Here is a 20,697-nt window from a genome sequence, read left to right as displayed (position 1 = left end):
CAATACAAGGTACACGGGTGTTTCTGCATGTCACTCCCATCGAAATGCGGCCGCCGCGATTCGATCCCGCGATCTCGTGCTTAGAAGGACAACGCCATAGCTGCTAAGCCACCACAGCTGGTAGTGGTTCTTCGACGACCTCGCACGAACTGATATCACGTGGATTTCAAGAAAAACGAGATGTAACATCTTCAAATCACTCCACAGCACGTGACAGCAGCACATCCGAGCAGAGCCTCGCCGGCTCGCACAAGCCAGAGAGGAGGAAAACGTGCACCGCGCGCTCTTTCCTCCTCGCCCGATGAACAGGTCTACATGCAAAAGCTGTTTATGGCTAGGGTTCCGTGGATTTTTCGTGTCCGTCAACAAGTATGCATGTGCAAAAAGCCAGCTCGAATAAGGTGCAAAATCGCTTCATTCTATGCAAAAGCTTATATACGTCTCATCGCTCACGGATGTATGAGCCATTGCTTATTAAGGGGTATGAGTCATTATCTCACGTGACGGACAAACTTCTCGTTGGGTAGGCACAGAAATGCTTGCGCATTTAATAACAGAGGTGATAGGAGAATGTGTGTGCGTACCTGTCGTGACGATGACCAACGATCAGCACCGTAAGTGCATATCCAAGTGATGAGATGTATAAGCTTTTGTATAGAATGAAGCGAATAATACGAACATGGTCCTACTAAGTCCACCGACTAAGGCACAGCGAGCAAGAAAATGTGTGTGTGCGTTGGTGTTCCGCCGATCTAGAATAAATGCATGTGTGTGCCGATCAAGACCCATCGATCATAATAAAGATGTGTGTGCGTGTGTCTTTCTTCGGGATGACCACCATCACCGCTAAAGAAATAAAATTTGCTCATACCTTTGATATAAATTCTTTGTCACCTCTATGCTGTGTGCTAAATAGCTTCGCTGGTAATCCACCTTTACAGAAGTGGAATGACGCGTCACCCGCCGTGGTTGCTCAGTGGCTATGGTGTTAGGCTGCTGAGCACGAGGTCGCGGGATCGAATCCCGGCCACGGCGGCCGCATTTCGATGGGGGCGAAAACACCCGTGTACTTAGATTTAGGTGCACGTTAAAGAACCCCAGGTGGTCAAAATTTCCGGAGTCCCCCACTACGGCGTGCCTCATAATCAGAAAGTGGTTTTGGCACGTAAAACCCTAATTTTTTTTTTTGGAATGACGCATCAGTTTTTGTTTGTTTGTTTTGGTGTTCCGCATAAGAATAGACACCTGGTATATGCGAACGTGTGGCGTGCGCTGTAGGAATCTACAACAAGCTCTAATCGCCGGCTACTAAGCCAAGCTTTCTTTTGTAGTACGCTTGTCATAAACAAACGAGAAAAATTCATTTCAGCGCGGAATTCGCGGTCACACGACCAAAGGCCATATTATTTCGTTGCCCGCAGGAACTGCCACGTGACGCCTAAACAATAGCTATATAGCAACCACTACCATATAGCCCAACCAACGACCATCCAGAGCACTCGAATGAATATATTCAGCCTTTGCTATTGCTCGATGTTATCTGTATTTTTGCGAATCCACCTTCACAGGGGGTATCTTCTGTCCCGCGACGACGATGCGATGTCGCTCGTGTACGGGAAAGATAAAATACAGCATCAACCTGGACATAGCAAGAAGCTACGAGATCCCTGGTGCCACACGCAGCGGGTTCCTTCTTTTTCATGAATTTTCCCCCAGCTTGCGTATTTCCTCAGGTTTTATTTGTGAAATGTTGCTATCGATAAAGGCAGATCTCCACTCTGATATCGAGCAACACGGTAAGCCGTTACTCACCGTTCCCATAAAATAACGCCTCTATATATGTCTCACCTTGAGCAGCAACTTTAAGGACAGAAGCAGCTGACACGATAACAAAAACGATAATGGGGTGTCGGAATGAACAACGTCACACATGCAAGGAGGTATAGGGAGAAAAAAATGATTAAATAAAAATAAATAAACTAGAGCTTGCGCTATCAGAAAATTTTAACCAAGGTGATTCATTCATTCATTCATTCATTCATTCATTCATTCATTCATTCATTCATATATTTTCAGAACAAGTGTGGCCCACTTTAATCCTGGCTGCTGTCCATAACTATTAATATTTGATTTGTCCAGTTCTCTGTGCCCATCAACATTTCAACATCTTAGTTGAAATCAAGAAAAAGAAATGGGCATGGGCAGGACATGTAATGAGGAGGGAAGATAACCGATGGTCATTAAGGGTTACGGACTGGATTCCAAGGGAAGGGAAGCGTAACAGGGGGCGGCAGAAAGTTAGGTGGGCGGACGAGATTAAGAAGTTTGCAGGGACGGCATGGCCACAATTAGTACATGACCGGGGTTGTTGGAGAAATATGGGAGAGGCCTTTGCCTTGCAGTGGGCGTAACCAGGCTGATGATGATGATGATGATGATGATGATGATGATGATGATGATGATGTGAAAAGCACGAAATAAGGTCGCTCACGTTGCCGGCCGCGGTGGATGAGTGGTTTTGCTAATCGCGAGTTGACTGGATCGAACCACGACTGTGGCGGCCGCCGTCGACTGGGAGCAAAGCGCAGAACAGTGCGCGAGCTTTGAGTTAGGTGCACGTAAAATACTACCAGGTCATCAGAAGTTAATCTCGGACTCTCTACGTTGACTCTGATAGCCCACAGCGCAGCTTCTGGGCGTAACCCACGGGGACGTCGTTCAGGCAAAGGGCCGTCACTCGCAACCATATCCATGGTGTAACTTTTTGGAAGTACAGCGTCTTTTAGCGCTTATGCCTCTAGGGCTCGATGGGGCAACTAAACGAGCCACAGACCGTATAGAATGTGTAGTTATCGATACGCCTTCGGCGTCTGATTAGTTAGGGGCGTGATTGCTCTAGTTAGTTTGGTTTACAATCTTATTCCTAACTTCATGCAGGTATATCGCAGTTGGTCTCTGATGCTTCGTGCAGACGCTGCGTGAGTTACTACAGAAGGCGGGAAGGGATGTAGTGAGAGAAGCGTTTCAGGCTGCTTCTCTTTTCCAAACCTTATAATAAAAACACTGAAAAATAAAAGAAAGTCAACAAAAAAGAAAAGGAAATAGGCTGTACAAAATGGTGTACCTAATTTATTTGCGAATATTCGGTTTCCAGTACACGTTGAAAGCAGTGGTCGCATGCCCAACCTTCTTCATAAACCCTTCCTTTCTTTCCTTTATTTAATTAAAAAAAATTTAAGACACGTTTGGGAAATCAACGAAATCTAATACAGATCAAACGCTCGACACGTTCTTGAGTACGCAGTTTCTATATGGTATTTCCGCACACAGTATCAGCCCCTCAACAAAACTTGAATTCGTGCAAAACCGAGCCACCCGTACACGGTACCTGCAAACAGGGGACCCAAACTCCTTAAAAAAAGCTGTCGCAGCTGCTTTAGGCATGCGAAAAGAGATGAATCGATGTGCGCATGTTTAAAACTGCCTCTCTGCGTGTCGCAGGGAAGAGACCAACCGTAGCCGGAAGGTGTGTGTCTCACATCTGTGTCTCATTCCTGTGTCTCACATCTGTAAGGCTCTCTCTCTCTCTTTTATTCCTTCACAACATAAACGAAAGGAATAGGCTGCCTGAAGCTGCCGTTTCCGTTTCTAACAGCATGTGTTTTCGGCAATAAATAAATAAATAAATAAATAAATAAATAAATAAATAAATAAATAAATAAATAGGTAACACGTTATGCTGAGTTCAGATATTACACACATCAAGCTGAAAAGCCGCTGTAATATTTCGTTTAAACGCATTTAAAGACGACGAAAAAAAATTAGCAGTACGTGTTTGAGAAAACGAAAATAGACTCTCACTGAAAAAGAGACCAAAATTGACATGACGGATGAAAATCGAAGCAGCGACTACGAGGTTGTCAAGTGAGAGAGAATTTATCAGCAGAAAGGCAGTGAGGTCGGCCTGAGCTGATATGCTCTGGCCTGTTAAAATAAAAATTTCGTCGTAGGCAAAGCGTCGCCTGTTGGTCTTCGTCCACTGTTGTCGTGGAGGAGGGCGACGTATGCGAGGGAACGTCCACCACAACGATGTTTCCCGCCGCGGGATGGGATACGCCCACTTAATGCAAGAAAATACGTAATAATAAAACAGGAAGGTTTAACCATGCTATCAATAGCGATTGATGCACGAGGTTTAATGTCTTAAATCCGGCCATGGCAGAATCTGTAGTGAAAGGCTCCGGATCAATTTTGACCGCCCGGGGTTCCTTGGCGCGCACCGAAATCTGAGCACGCGAGTGGTTTTTTTTTTCTTTGCATTTCGCAAACCGTCGAAATGCGGCTTCCGTGGTCGGGAATCGCACCCGCACTCTCGCGCTTGGCAGAAGAGCGCCATAGCCACAACAGCCACCACAGCGTGTTGCTAATAGTGCAGTCAGACAAATTATTTTTATCTAGTTTCTTATCCTATGCTTGAGCTGCGAAGTTTGTCCGCATACTTCGTCGAAACAGCGCTTGCGTAGGCGTAGGTAAGACACGGGGTTATCAACGAGCGAATCTGATAAAGTTAGAAAAAGCTTCGCTCTGTATAGAATGCGGGGTGGAGATGGCTCTTGACTGAGCCTAGAGAGCGCAGCTGACAAGGGAGGGAGGCATGAAATAAAAATAGAGAGAAAAGGTATTGTGCATTTCTGAATGCCACGTTGCACTGAAACACCGCAATTTTACTTTTTTTTTAGTTCACGTTAGGAACCACCGAGCAGGTTGCCTCGTTTCACTTTAAAGAAAAGCCTTTTTTTTTCCTCTTCCTTTTACTTTCCTCCTCCAGCTGCTACTGCTGGTGGTGGCGGTGATGATGATCGTTGGTTGCCGTCTTGCCGAATAGCTCTTACCGAATAGGTGGGTCGTGGTGAAAGTAGCGTTGCCATCACGCTGTCGTCGTCGTACCACTGTCGTCCATGCTGGCGCCTGGCTAGTCTTGGACGATTGGCCGGTATACCGGACATCGTGTAAAAGAACACCGGATAAAGCGCGAATCGAGTCGACCCACGGCCGTCGGCGATGCATGTACGCGCGGACGTGAGCTCTAACACCAACACACCGCGGTTGTGAAGCCGTCGTCGTAATTGCATCGTCGTCCTGCCCTTGTAGCCCTTGCGTCGTCGTCATAGCCACGACGGCCTTCATGCCATCGTGGCAGTGAGATAGTCGTCACCATGCCGTCATCATCGTACAACTGATCAGCATAATTCCGGCATTGGCATTACGCTGTCGTCACTCCAGCATCGTCATCCAATTGTCGTCAGGCCGTAAACACTCAGTGTATTTCGATTTATAATTAGAACCGCCGGTGGTCAAAATTAATCCAGCATCTCCCGTTTCAACGCGCCTCGTGATCAGGTCGTCGTTTTGACACGTAATACGCGCTTTTTCTTTTTTCTTTTTTTACTGCGACCAAGTGTCACCAATACGCTGCAATTCACTGTCGAGTGAAGGCAGCTTGTATGTGCAGTTTCTGTTTCCCGCTTTCATCACGTCCCTCAATTCAATAAGCCCAACGTGGTTGTGGGTGTAACCGTCATACATGCAGCGCAGGCTGTCGTGGTGCATATGCGCACAAAATACGCAAACAGAAATTTTTTGTTGGTGTCAAGCACGCTCTTTTATTTACGGCGCTTGTACGGAGCTACTAACGCAACAAATTCGCTAAACTTAATTGACCACAAGAGTGATGAGCGGATTAGATTTTATGCGATTTTTCATCGTCTTGTCGTGCTGTGTCATGCTATAGTGACCGTTCCATCTGTGAGCTAAGTAGTCTGTTTAGCCGTAGTAGACAGAGAGAAAGACAGAGAACTTTAATTAGGTCCTGAGGTACACTACCACTCAAGAAAAAGAAAAAGAATCTCGAACCAACTTGTGTGCGTTCACAGGTTTCAAGTTCTATAGTTTTCGTGGGACAGAAGTAGGTGGGGTTGGTACCATGTCTCTCAGTAATAGAGGGGGGGGGGGGTGCAGTTTTAAGAGCAACAGCAATAAAAGAATGGGGGGATGGAGGGTCTTGAACAACTTACAAAACTACTATTACGTGCCTATGGTAGCGCAGCCACGCAATATTTCACACCCATATCTGCTGTACACCCACTAAATATATTGGAACCATAACAGATTTTCTGCAAACGGACGGCCCTCGTGAATATTGGTTAGCTCATTAGACCGGTTTAATTTCTGCAAATCAACAGGTAGCAGCGAAAACGAGTTACACTGGCTGAGTATGATGCGAGAGCCAATGGCCCGAAGAAGAAAAATGGTGCTGTTGAGGCGAGCAGACTGTACATGCAAAGCAACGCACGGGCTAATGGGAGACTTCGTAATGGTGGGGGGGTGTCCAGACTAATTTCGACCACCCGTGATTCTTAAACGTGACTCCAAAGATTTTTTTTTGGCGTCCTGTCCCCATCGAAACGGCCGGGAATCGATCCGCTGACCGATCGATCCGTGCTGAGCAGCAGAACGCCATAGGCACTGAGCAACCGCGGCGGGTCCGTGTCGGTGATGGTAACGTAAACAATAGCCGAAAGGGTTTTACGTCCACTATGAGGCGCTGTAGCGGAGGGCTTCGGACTCACTTTCATTACTTTTTCTGTATGTGGGCATATTAGCATTCTGCTCCCATCGGGAAGTGACCGCCTTGACAGGAAATTAAACCACGAGGACCTCAGGCTCAGAGCGCCATAACCACTGAGAAGCAACAGCGGACACAAAGGGGCAATCAGCAACCACCACGGCACTGAGGGGACGCCACTTACGTAACTCATCCATCGACTATACAACAGGCGCCGCGATACTCGCCCATTTGCCAAGCGCGGTTAGAGTAGTGCAAGTTTTAGTAGCGCCATGGACGGCGTTACAAGTACCTTGGCTCCGTTTCATCAGCAAGAATTGCAAGCGAAAATTAACCTGCGTTGCTGCAATGGTGTCAAGCACGATGGCATCGCCGGAGCAAATCAGTCGAAGTCGAACGAAGGGTGTTTTCCGGTCACAGCCACGCAGTAGGTCTGGCTCACCCACATCGTAGCTGAGCTACGCTTCATACTCGGCTACACTCACAGACGGCACGGGACGAGACCGCCGAAAATCTGGAATTCCCATGACAGTGGGCACGACCCGCGAGGTAAGCCCCACGCGGCCCGCTGGAACAAGCCCTGGTTGATAGGAATGTACGTGCGTCGTCTCAGCGGAGGCACAAGGCGCTCTTTTGTTGGTACTAGGGAACGGTATCGCCCAACTATCATCACAACAGGCGCTCTATTGATGGCACAGTAGATACTGCAACATAGCAAAGAGGCAGAGAATGATGTGGCGGATGCATAAGTATGTTGGAACATGCCTCCAAGAAAGAACTGGTACAATGCCCTCGACGATCAGTCGGATGAGAGCGAAACGGCCAGTGTTTGCTCGGACCGCTCGTTCCCTTCTTACAACAGAGGTGGTTATGAGGGCCACATCGCACTACTAGATGTGCCAAGCATCTTGCAGCATTTTACCAGCATCCACAGGTTTAACCGCAAAGAGGGTTTGTTGGTCCTGCTGTCAGTGCTGCGGTCGAGGCACACCCTCTCTCTGCCTAACATGAAGGAAGTCACTGACATGTTCACCAAGATGTTCATGGACCCACACACCAAGGTGTTCCCATGCTTTTTGGTAGCCTTGGGGGAGCTGATCCATGTCCATACTGTGGAGTTGCATAGCTGGCTGTATGTTCTGCTGACCCGTCTCTTCATCAAGACTGAAACCGACCTTTTAAGTTCGCTGCAAACAAAGATACAGAAGGTCCTCTCTATAATTCGAGACTGTTTTCCTCATGGCGACCAATCTCTAGCAGTAGTAAATTACGTCACTGATCCACCACAGACTCTAAACATTAAGAACAAGATCACAATTGTACAGTATTTGATATCGCTGCTGCAAGCGATGGACTTTGGGGACTTGCTGGTCAACACATCCAAGGCACACTCAATGGTATCAAAAATCTTCTCCCCCAGTACGCGATCAGAAGAGTCCTAAACCTAAGAGTCATGTCCAGGAAGTAATTGTGTCCATATTCAAGCTTAGGGCAGCAGAAATCAATGGATTATTCAGCAGACTTGGCCCTGACAACGAGGCTTTTGCGATGGGTCTGTTTCTGTCCTACATACATGGTCGTACTGATGACAGTGAGCGGCGAACACCTAGTCCCATCACGGTACATGTCCATTCTCCCATCAGCAGTACGCCAAACAGGGGCAGCCGGTGTAGTGGGAGCCGGTCAAGCATGCAAATACAGCGTTCACTGGAAGAAGAGGAGGACAACACTGCCCACTGAGGGAACCCGCCCGAGCTGTACAGCTCGCTGCAGCGCCGACCCGCTGCCCTTACCCACCGACTGGCATTGGACCCGGGCCGGGGGATAGACCTGGCGGAGTATGCTTCAACCCCTTGTTCTGGAGGCGCCAAGATACTTCGGCAACTGTGTGTAGGGGGAAGCTTCAGACAGTGGCTCACTCCCCAGGTTTAGGAGGAGCTGTGCACTTTCTCGCAGCAGCAGCGCCTGACCGGCCGCCGCGAGGTCTCGCACGTCAACCGCATAGAGAGCTGGGTATACGATGGTGAAACTGGTATGCATCGGATCAGGTGAACATCGCGTTTTCGGTGGAAATGAACAAGACACGCTCAACAACATCTTTGCCATACTTCAAATCCTTAGCAGCAGGACGGAGCTTCGCAAACAGACCTTGTCTGAGCTCATACCCCTCACTAAGGATGGCTCACCAGAGTTGTGGGATGAGAACTTCAGGAACGTGCTACGGTGCCTAGTGGAGAATCTCGAAGAACAAGTGGTGCCTGTAAATGTGACGGCTTTAAGCGTCTTGGCTATATTGAAGAGGCAGCTCAACACTTCCATAAGTATGGCTATATTGAAGAGGCAGCTCAACACTTCCATAAGTATGCCGAGATCACCATAATCAAGATCTTCGGAACATTCAAGTCACCTGAGAGAGAGGTGAGTCGTGCTGCCGAACTGTGTTCTATGGAGGCTGCTGCTGTGCTACCACCCGAGCAAACAATGCGGCTCCTGCACTCCTTCATCAGTGAGTCGGACGACCAAGACGTCATCGCTGCGATCAAGGTCATGTCCGGACTCGCGGAAGTGCACCCAAACATTATAATTGTGGAGCTTCTGCACCAGATGATGCCTGTTTTGCTGACAGCGTATGACCACAGCGAGAGTTCCATACGGAAGGCGGCTGTATTTTGTATGGTGAGGCTGCATGTAGTGGTCAGCTCTGAATTGATGAAGCCGCGTTTGGCTTCTCTTGCGGGAAGTAAGTTGAAGCTTCTCAAACTTTGCATCAAGAGTTCACAGGGAAACAGCAGCGGAAGCGCACCTGACTCCCCTTCGAATACAGCATCTTCCTCCAGTAACCCCTAAAATGTGCGTGGGGTGGAGGGGGGGGGGGCAAGCAGCACTTCACGAAACAATGCTTCCCTTTGGGCTGCCACCATCGCTTTGCTGCTGCTTTGCCAATAACTGTGGCCTCATGCTGAACTTTAGTTATTGCAGCAAGTCAAACAGGAACTTGGTTTTTATGTGCTGTGTGTGTTTTTTTTCGAGCTTGTGACTACAGTACATTCTGCTGCAAAGTGCATAGCTTCAGGTTTAGATTACAATAGCTGTGAGAGAGCAATGCTCCACTTTCATGCGAACAAGTTGGTTGCTTTCGGGGACTTCCGTTTCGTTTTTTCTTGATGTATTAAAATATACACGTGGGGACACATGTACTTCAATGTCACATTATTTTCTCCAAGAGTTGACTAGCGCTTAGCAGGGCAGATTAGTTGCACAAGCAAGTTGCTGCTGTGCAAGACTTGGCAACTGAGGGCAAAACGCACTCTCAGCTTATAAATTTGGCCGTGAGACTCATGCTCGCGCACGAAATGTTTCAGGCCAGTTACACGTAAAGCTCACCCACGTTGAGCCATGTAAGCGGGCAAGAAGTTGACTGCTTCAGCAGTGTTACACCTACTTTTGTACCATTCGGCAAGTTTTACAGCGAAGCTGCCTATGGCTATAGGATCTGGAAAAACGTGTGCGAGATGCTGACAAAAACAAAAGAAAGGGTCCAAGGACAATGGCGCATACCTCTGTGGGCTCGCGGACCTGTAACGCGCCCTTGAACTACCCTTGTCACGCACGGGACCCAAGAAGGTCTCAGGTAAAAGGGGAAGAACAGATATTTGACAGCAAAGCTGTCTATGGCTGGGATCTGGAAAAAAAAATGTGCCCGAGATGTTTACAAAAACAATGCGCCGGAGCGATGAACGCTATTGCCGAAACGCTTCTTTATGACGATGTGTGTCGAAACGTCAGTGATCTGGGAATGTTTTGCGCATTCTCCAAGGTAAATGTACCTGGTAGCGAAGCTTCCATAGGAGCCCATACGTTCAAAACATGGCGGTCCATCGGCGGTCCATGGGGCTTAGCGCCATCTGTATGTGGTGGGAACACTTCCGGTGGAAGAAAAAGTAATGTGACGCCATGTTCGTTAAAAGCAGAAGTGACGTCATTTTGTTTATCGAAGGCGCGAAATTTGTTTTGTTGTTCTTCCTTTGGAGCTATATATTCAAATGCCCTGCCATTCGACTTGATGGGCGTTTCGAGCTTTCAGCGTGGAAAACGATGCAGGAAAAGGCCAGCCGTACTGTTGTCGAAATCGCATCCCTGCACAGAACATACTTTCTTTGGAGGCCGACGAAAGCTTTAGGTGTAGAGTGCTGATCCTATTGTTGGATGCCAAGCCCGTCGGCCAGCGCGGTCGTACGAAAACAACTACACAATTATCTGGCGGTCGTAACTCACTACTTTTGACTGAACAGATTAAGAATCAATGAAGCTACCCGCGTCACCAAATTCAGACAAACTTTGACAAGCAAGAAAGCACAAACTGTGAGGGGGGCGTATTTCAACAGGTGATACGAGTGCGCCTTTCTGCCCATTTCAAGACGTGCATTGCATTGCGAGTGATAGTGGCGTCAACGCCCCCTGTAGCAATGGGCGCTTAAAGAAAATGAATTTATTAATAATAATAAATTTAAACTTGTATTTTCTTAACTCGTCAAGAATGTATAAAATTGTCTAGGAATTTTATTTTCGTTGAATGAATCTAACTGTGTCTCGTTTGAATTAAAAAAACGCGTTTTTCTTTCCCAATGTTTGTTCCCTCCAAACATAGTCGCACTTCAATCGCTGCTCCCATAACCCCCCATGCTGATGTCGGTGACAATCTGTACTGAACCGCTTTTCGCCCGAAGCTTCGCGACCTATTTGAATCGACCTTGCATGCTCCGCGTAACGGAATTGTAGCTTCGCCCGCATTACGTTATCAGTCGCGGCGGTCACTCGGAATGTTATCATCTTATCGACTATGTTATGACGCATGATCATGGCCATATACTGGGTGTCCCAGCTAACTTTAGCCAGAGTATACAAATATGCAAATGCCACGTAGCTGGACAGAACCAAAATAATTTTGTTTGCCGTCGCTTGGAGATACTCAGATTATTTTTTTTATTCAACCTAATTACATACGTCATCATCATCATAAGCCTGTTTTATGCCCACTGCAGGACGAAGGCCTCTCCCGGCGATCTCCAATTAGCCCTGTCCTGCGCTAACCGATTCCAACTAGCACCCGCGAATTTCTTAATTTCATCTTACCACCTAGTCTTCTGCCTTCCTCTACTGCGCTTCCCTTCTCTTGGTACCCATTCTGTAACCCTAACGTTCCAACGGTTATCTAGCCGGCGCCTTACATGACCTGCCCAGCTCCATTATTTTTTCTCTTGATTCAATTAGAATATCGTCTATACTCGTTTGCTCTCTGATTCAAACCGCTCTCTTTCTGTCTCTTAACGTTATGCCTAGCAAACTTCGTTCCATCGCTCTTTGCGCGGTCCTTAACTTGTTCTCAAGCTTCTTTCTCAGTCTCTAAGTCTATGTCCCATATGTCGGCACTGGTAAAATAATTACAATATTAGTCCTAATCAATTAATAATCTTTTCAAATATAATACTTACATTTAATTAAATAATCTAATTAGCGACATGAAAAACTCCTGATAGAGATTTCTGTTGCTGAATACGTGCTACATAAAAGTGTTTTTCCGAGCGTGAAAGAAAGCCGTGAATACAGGCAAAGTGCCTCGAGCGGTCAGTCGAGCGTCAATTTTCGTGCATCTGTGGGCTGCTTTCACGCTCGGAAAAATACTTTTATGTAGCACTTATTGAGCAACAGAAAGCTGTATCGGAAGTTTTTCATGTCTCTCTACAATTTTCTCATTAACACTTTTCATCTAACTATATTATTTGAGAAGATGATTAATTAATAGCACTAATTATCTCATTAGTCGGAATCACAATACAATTATTTGAGTATCTCCAAGCGATGACAAACATTACCTTTGTTCTGTCCAGCTACGTGCCATTTGCACATTTTTAAACTTTGGCTAAATTTACGTGGGACACCCTGTATAAAACGTTGGATGGCGCCTCTCCTTCGCTCCCATTGGAGGGTCGAAAAGTATAACAAAACGCAATAGTGTACCCACCAATTGCCGACTTTTAACGTGGACCTAGCGCACACCGACGACAAGTGGATTATGTATTTCCTGTTGGAACGGCTTGGAATTGAGTGCTACGCGGCCGTCAACGTGCCGACCACGCGTCACCGGTCGTGTACAGACTTAACCTTTGGCAAGAACATGTCTAGCATAGCAGTACAACCGATCGCGGTATAGCACGGAGGCCCCAAAGCTATGGCCACTCTGGTAACGACTGAGACAAAATAAAGACGATAACAACCACGAAGTTACGTGTATGTGTCTTTATTGAATAAATATAGCGATAACCATATAACTCAATATAGTTGTCAATATAGTCACGCTAACACAGCTTCGCTGGTTCTCCTTCTTCAAAGAGTGCCGGTCACTAAATTTGTTTTGTAATACTGGACTGTGTCATGCAAGAATGCCACAACTTGGGGGCATTATTTAGATTATGTTGCGTTCATGCTGATAAGATTACTAGGCCCGGTGTGCTGGGCCTAATTCTCGTCTAGAAAAACTTTTCATCTAACATGCGACATTGTTAGCACAACGGCTCCTTCACCTCTTTTTTCATGGCAGCTCTACTGAGGAAATATGTGGCCACTGCTGCATAGTGTCCTAGTAGTTTTGTGCGAGCACACTAGGTGCCTAGTGGCTGTGGCCCAGTTCTGATGCTAGTACGATACATTCAGTCTGCAGGATGTACCATGCAACACTGACCTTGCTTTAAATTCGCTTGCCTTCATTTTGCTGTAATCAGAGTATAAAATTTCATGCCGATGGCATGCATCAACTTTTGTGAGAATTTGCAATATTCTGTGAAAAATAATAAGTGATCAATTATATGCCTAGCCTTTAAACACTTAGTGTCCAGTCACGGATCCATGGAGAAGCTCAGGCCTAGTATAGTGGAAGTTCAACTTTGAGACGGCTGTCTGGTGAACCATTCCTCAACACCAGCAGTGCCTGCGTTCGATCCAATAGCGCCATTGACCGGGGGGCAGCAAGAAGGGCATGAGTGCGTGCCTTCACCACAGCGCAAAACAGAGGAATAGGAGCACCGTTTCCTCGTCCAGGAACAAAACGAGCTGACTCCGTGTCAATGCTGCAATGTTCCGAATTTTGGCAGCTTCGTTGAAACGGAGGACAACTGGAAATTTGCGCAGCGCTGGGCGGCAAGTTTTGGCAGGAACGATAGAGGCTGTACTGACTTCGTGGACTTACACGTTAATTTTTTGTCCACAAACATGCAGCCGGCTTCCGGCCTGTGCCAGTTCCTAGAACAATTCTTGGTCTTAATATTTCTTACACATCTGTCTTTTTCGTCAATTTACATTTCTGAGGGGACTTCTCACTCGCTTCTCACTCAAAACAAGCGCGTTTTGGTGTTGTTCTACAGCAGCCCTGGCTATGGGATGAATAGGTCTTTGCCACCACAATCGTCCGCCTGTATTCCGTGTGTTGTTTTGGGTCGTTAAATCCCATAATCAGTTTTTCTTTTTCTTTTTTTTGGCAAGGTGATTACTGCTGACGCATCGACATACCGTTGGCAGGGGGAATACTAAGTACATGACCATGACGTACATGAATACGCACGCACTAATACCCACCGTGGTTGCTCAGTGGCTATGGTGTTGGGCTGCTGAGCACGAGGTCGCGGGATCGAATCCCGGCCACGGCGGCCGCATTTCGATGGGGGCGAAATGCGAAAACACCCGTGTGCTTAGATTTAGGTGCACGTTAAAGAACCCCAGGTGGTCAAAATTTCCGGAGTCCTCCACTACGGCGTGCCTCATAATCAGAAAGTGGTTTTGGCACGTAAAACCCCCAAATATTATTATTATTACGCACTAATAGTTACAGTAGATCGCACCTCACGTTACGTTTAAATGCATACGGCGGCCGCAGTGACCATTCTGCTCATGCTCTTCACGCGGCACAATCGAGGGAACAGCGAACTTGTGCTTCGGGCTCCCCTTAAGTCACATATAGTTTCCATGGAACCCTATACTTCCATTTTGTCCTCTGGGCCAGCGATTATTCGTACGTATTCAACAGACTTGTACGTATAACCAGTTACATGTAATTAATTAACTTGTAATGTATTACATACTTTCGTAATATTATGATTACATATTTAATTGGTAACGCTCGCTGTAATTCAATTACTCTTTTGAGCAATCAATTACATATAATTAGTTACTTTAATGACGAGACAAGCTGTAACAGGCGACTCAGCTTTAGGAACCTGAATTTGTTGGGAACTGCAGTAGAACGTACGAGATCATGCCACGCAGCAGCGCCGCGAATGCGCACGTTTAGACAGGCAAACCCGGGTACTGAATACTTGTTTCCTCACGCTACCGCGTCAACAGATGTTGCTTGACGAATTGAACCGGTGCTTGTACGTCTCGATAGCGACGACCGTTCAGGGCGTTAGTATCATGGAATGGCCTACGAACCATTTGTACAGCTTTTCATTGGCCCAACCGGAAGCGTCTTCTTCAAGTCCCATGGCAACAATAAAACAATGAAGCACTGCACTTCACAGAGGACCAAGATGCTGACGAACGACAATCTTGAGCGCAAGACGTCCGTGCGCTTCTGGCTGCGCCCTACTAGTGGCGCAGCCAGAATGTAAGCCTTCCCTCTATTTCCCTCCTTTCGAAGGAGATTGCCTTCCTATCACATTAATTGCATTTTTATCCCCTGCGCATGCTGAATTCTGTTGATTCTGTGCTTTGAGATAGCGGCGGAGTATTGGCCTCGAGCTCCACCACTGGAAAAGCTGGCGCCACCGTCGGCGTGACGTGCTAGGAGGGATCACGTGGACATAGCGGCCGCGTCGGCTGCTTCGGGCGCGCCGAAGCGAGCTGAAAACGAGCTTAAATTCCCTCGTACGCTGCGGTTTTCATTTAGTGGCGAAATTTTCACGCTTCGAGTGTCTCCTTTACAACGCTTGAAAGCACTACAATAGGTAGTGGCTGCCTTTGAAGGCGCGCGACATGGTAGGCTACTGCTCGGTGCCGCAGGGCCGGACGCACGTAACGGAGGCCGGTGTCAGCCTTATTCGCACGTAGCCGCAGGACAAGAAGCTGTGTGAAGCTTGGCTCGCGAAACATAAAACCGGCAAACAGTCATCGGCTGCAACTCGGGTATCCAGCAAGCACAGACGCAAGGAAGATTTCTGCTACGGCGCCCGGTCTGCGATGTTCTGGAAACGCGCACTGAGACGCTCGCCCCGAATCCGCTGCCCGACTAATGTCATGACGGTTTAGTCTATGAACTTGTCGATACTATAGGTACTGGCAAGTTTAGTGGAGTGGAAAGGCAGCGGTAAGAAGCACATTTAAAGAAAGCATGGCATATGGTCATGTTTGTGTTATGAATTAATGCACTGGATTACAAAAAAGGAGCAGCGGGAAATTGCACGCTGAGAACGCCGATAAACATACAGTGCGACGCAACTCGAGAAATAGTATTGAAAGGTTAAAGAATTTAGAAGAAAAAAGATTGAATCGTCGCGACGGCACATCACAGTCCCGTAGGCGTCGAAGTCTCTACAATGAAATTATTTTTGAACAGCTCTGATAGCGCCCACGCAACAATGGTTGCTTGTATACTGTCAAATGCTCATATTCTGCGGCCTTAAGCTCACGGCACGGTGCGAAAACGCGCGCGCAGAAAGCGAAACAGTGCGCGGACAAGCATGCAGACGCGCAGTCGGTCGCTGCGAATCTGCGCGATCGCTGCATTGAGGCTTCATTCTATTACGCTCCATTTAGTTATACAAACACTATAAGAACATATTTCACATAGTTTGCTCTCAGCGTTTACCTACCTTTCACGCAAGAAGCCGGTTCGGGAGACTCCATTGCGGCGACCGCGCGCAGTGGTGTTCACTGTGCGTATTCGGTAAAGAGATAGCGGCTGTAAACGATTGTGTGCTTTCAGTTTGCCCAAGATTATTATTTAGACAGTAAGAAACTTCTCTCGTTTAGAAAGTACTTTCAGAAATGTCCGGGAGAGCTCGCGCGTGGTGTTTTCAGTGAGCGCTGACAGCAAAACCTATGAGGAGCGCGCCACGTGATCCCTCATACTACGCCAGCGAGGCGCTTCCGATAGAGGGCGACTCCGTAACTCCTCGCCGCCAATATATATGCTGACTGAAAGAATAAAGACATCTGGTTGTTAGTCAGCGCTGGTGTATGTGTCCCTCACCTCATCCTGTTGTTTAGCGCTCTTTTACTGCTCATAGAAATTAACGCTACACAAAACACACTTAACGTTGGTCAACTAAACAAAGTTCAAAAGAAAACAAATCATGACATACGCATGGCCGGGCAACAGCAGCAAGTCCATAAAGCATGAAGTCGACGGCTGAGCTTTCCCGAAGAACGCTGGCAAGCCGATCTCGTAGCGGTGGATGCGATTGCTGGGCTGGGTTTCCCGGGAGTCTAGGTCTGACGTCTTTCCTCGAGCAGGTTGAGCTAACTTGAGGGGAACTACCATTCGTTGCAGGCGTTGGTTTGTCGTCTCTTACGTCAACTAGTAACTCGCAGTTCAGACGCGGCTATAGGCGGCCCAGGCGATACTGGATGGTACTAGCACCTTGACGATTCTCAGCAGATTGTAGGCTCAGCTTCTAGACTGCTTTGCTCAGTCTAAAACCTGCGTTTAAATAACTTCTTTTCCTAGTTCCCTGTGTTGGGGAACGGCAGATATTGGCGACGGTCCAATCAAGGGCGCTATAACGTAAAACTATTCCAAACTTTTCTATTCCAATTCTGCAATCCGCCCTCCGCGATTGGTCAAAAACGTTTTTGGACCGCCCCCACTTCACCTGTCTCTCAGGCGACGTCCCGCAAAAAGTGATAGCTCCCTATCTGATATGACGTATGCACACTGATTACGCATGATTTGACCGAAAAAAAGAAAAATGGTTATTTCTGATTCGACGCCTTTTCGCCATCCCTCGACTATTGATCAAAAGGTTTCGGGAAGCACCCACTTCACCTGCCTGTCACGCGACGTAACAGAACCGCAAAAACTCACCGCGTTAAAGTGACGTGTACGCGTTAAAGATGCATTAATATGCCGAACAAAGCTGAATTTTCTTTTGAATAGCCGCAGGCTGGTCCGGTATATTGTACCGATGCCTTATCTGATTCTATGCTTTTTCAGGCCTTTCGCGCTTGGCCAGTGGTCAGAGCGACGGTCTGCCCACATTATCAACGGGATCAGGCGGCCGTGTGTGGTAGATGATAAGAATAGCATAGAATAAGGCATAAGGCATCGCTACAAAATAGCGGCCCTGCCCCATTCCGAAAGGAATAAAAAATGTCTGCCGCCGATAGCTCAGGGACTGGCTAATCGCACCTGCCGGAAAGGATGGGTTTATTTGTATATAATAAAACTTTTTGCATGTCCGTGTAACGTTTTCGAGCACTTTCGGCACGTTGACGACATCGTTCTGCCAACTCTTATTTGCTGATGATCCGTTTTATCGTCATTCTTAAGCTTTCGTTGCACGCCGCTGCGATTTTCGAACAGCCACCACCAGCTATGTAAAGGAAAGCGGACCAATCGCAGACGCTCGCACCGCCCTCTTCATCCGGTGATGGATTTTGAGTGCAGTAGCTCGGCTCCATCGAACTCCTCTACACTTATACGGCTATGCTTACGGCTACTCTACATCATCCCTTGAAGACACAAGTTCATCCAGAGAAAGAGGCCGTAGCACAGCTACTTCTGAAATCCTTCTACGTCGATGACCTCATATTCGGAGCGAATGACTTAGAAGCATCAGCGACTCTTTACAAGTGCATGAAAGAGCTGATGAATGATGCTGGTATGCCTTTAAGGAAATGGAGCTCAAGCTGTAGGCAACTAGACCGATTGTTCGACTCCAGTGATGCTCTTACCCCTCTAGCCTACGAGGACGCTGGACATCGAGAGAGTGCTAGGGATTGGTTGGTCGAAAGCAACAGACGCCTTCATCTACAACGCGGAGAACATCTTTACTTTCTTGGAGAAGGCAAAGGACACTAAGCGTTAAGTGCTCCAGACAGTGTGGAGGATCTACGACCAGTGGCGTAGCTAGGTCGTCTGGCACCCGGGGCCCACAGGTATTCTGTCACCCCCCCCACCCCCTTGGGTGTACTCGAGGAAGGCGAGGATATCGACAATTTCCGGGTTTCAGCACCAGTACAGCCGCCTAGGACACCGCGCACGTCCCCCGGGTCCCCCTCTCCTTCGCTTTCTTTCCCAGAGGTCGCGAATGCAGCAGGTATTGGCGGCGAGGAGTTACGGAGTCACCATCTATCGGAAGCGCCTCGCTGGCGTAGTATGAGGGGTCACGCGGCGCGCTCCTCATAGGGATTTCTGTCAGCGCTCACTGAAAACTCCACGCGGGAGCTCTCCCGGAAATTTCTGTAAGTACTTTCGAAACGAGAGAAGTTTTTTACTGTCTAAATAATAACCTTGGGCAAACTGAAAGCACAGAATCATTTATAGACTCTATCTCTTTACCGAATATATGTACAGTGAACGCCACTGTGCGCGGTCGCCGCGATTTAGTCTCCCGAACCGGCTTCTTGCGTGAAAGGTAGACAAACGCCGAGACCAAACTATGTGAAATATGATCTTATAGTGTTTTTATATCTAAATGGAGCGTAATAGAATGAATCCTCAATGCAGCGATCGCACAGCTTCGCAGCGACCGACTGCGCGTCTGAATGCTTGTCCGCGCACTGTTTCGCTTTCGCCGTGTGCGCGTTTTCGCACCGTGCCATGAGCTTTAGGCTGCAGAATATGAGCATTTGACAGTATACAAGCAACCAATGTTGCGTGGGCGCTATCAGAGCTGTTCAAAAATAATTTCATTGTAGAGACTTCGACGCCTACGGGGACTGATGTGCCGGACGTCGCGACGATTCAATCTTCTTTCTTTTTCTAAATTCTTGGATGTTTCAATATTATTTCTCGAGTTACGTCGCACTATATGTTTATCGGTGTTCTCAGCGTGCGATTTCCCACTGCTTCTTTTTCTTGTAATCCAGTGCAATAATTCAAAACACAAACATGATCATATGCCATGCGTTTTTTTTTTGTGCTTCTTACCGCTCCCTATCCACTCCAGTGAACTTGCCAGTATATATAGCATCAACATGTTCATAGACCAAACCGTCATGACATTAGTCGGGCAGCGGACTCGGGCGAGCGTCTCAGTGCACGTTTTTTGAACATTGCAGACCCGGCGCCGAAGCAGAAATCTTCCTCGCGTCTGTGCTTGCTGCATACCCGAGTTGTAGCCGATGACTGTTTGCCGGTTTTATGTTTCGCGAGCCAAGCTTCACGCAGCTTCTTGTCCTGCGGCTACGTATGAATAAGGCTGACACCGGGCTCCGTTGCGTACGTCCGGCACTGCGGCACCGAGCAGCAGTCTACCATGTTGGGCACCCTCAACGGCAGCCACTACCTATTCTAGTGCTTTAAATCGTTGTAAAGGAGACACTCAAAGCGGGTAAATCCCGCCAATAAATGAGGACCGCAGCGTGCGAGGGAACTTAAATTTCCTTTTCAGCTCGCTTCGGCGCTCCCGAAGCAGCCGACGCGGCCGCTATGTCCACGTGATCCCTAATAGCACGCCACGCCGACGGTGGCGCCAGCTTTTCCAGTGGTGGAGCTATACCACAGTGGAGCTCGAAGCCAATACACGCTGTTTTTTTTTTCTGTGCCAAATAACACAGTGTGCTGCACTGATAACTTGTGATAAGCGCATGTGCACATCTTCTGTCAGACTGTAAGGCTTGGCAACCAATCCAAATGAGGCATCGTGGCAAATACGGCTCACGTCACAAGTAAAAAAAAAACCATAAAGTTTTAATTACAAATTTTAGCGGCAACATTGTAATTTGCAAAATTGAAGGCCGACATTCATATCTTGCCCAACAACAACTTCACAAAAATCGTCGTAGGTAACTATGGCCCGCAGTATTTTGGCTGTGAGCAGCCCTGAACGAAAACGAAAATTAAATTATGTCTCAGTGAC

The 20,697-nt window shown here is 47.5% G+C and overlaps 1 pseudogene; it reads left to right on the top strand.

The window, feature by feature from the left end:
• The first annotated feature begins 6,988 nt into the window (after positions 1 to 6,988).
• Positions 6,989 to 9,814, top strand: LOC139051361 (CLIP-associating protein 2-like; annotated as a pseudogene).
• The last annotated feature ends 10,883 nt before the right edge of the window (positions 9,815 to 20,697 follow it).

The sequence above is a fragment of the Dermacentor albipictus genome, unplaced genomic scaffold (assembly GCF_038994185.2).
Source record: "Dermacentor albipictus isolate Rhodes 1998 colony unplaced genomic scaffold, USDA_Dalb.pri_finalv2 scaffold_11, whole genome shotgun sequence".
Lineage (NCBI taxonomy): Eukaryota > Metazoa > Arthropoda > Arachnida > Ixodida > Ixodidae > Dermacentor > Dermacentor albipictus.
This window is presented reverse-complemented; position numbering and strand designations above follow the sequence as displayed.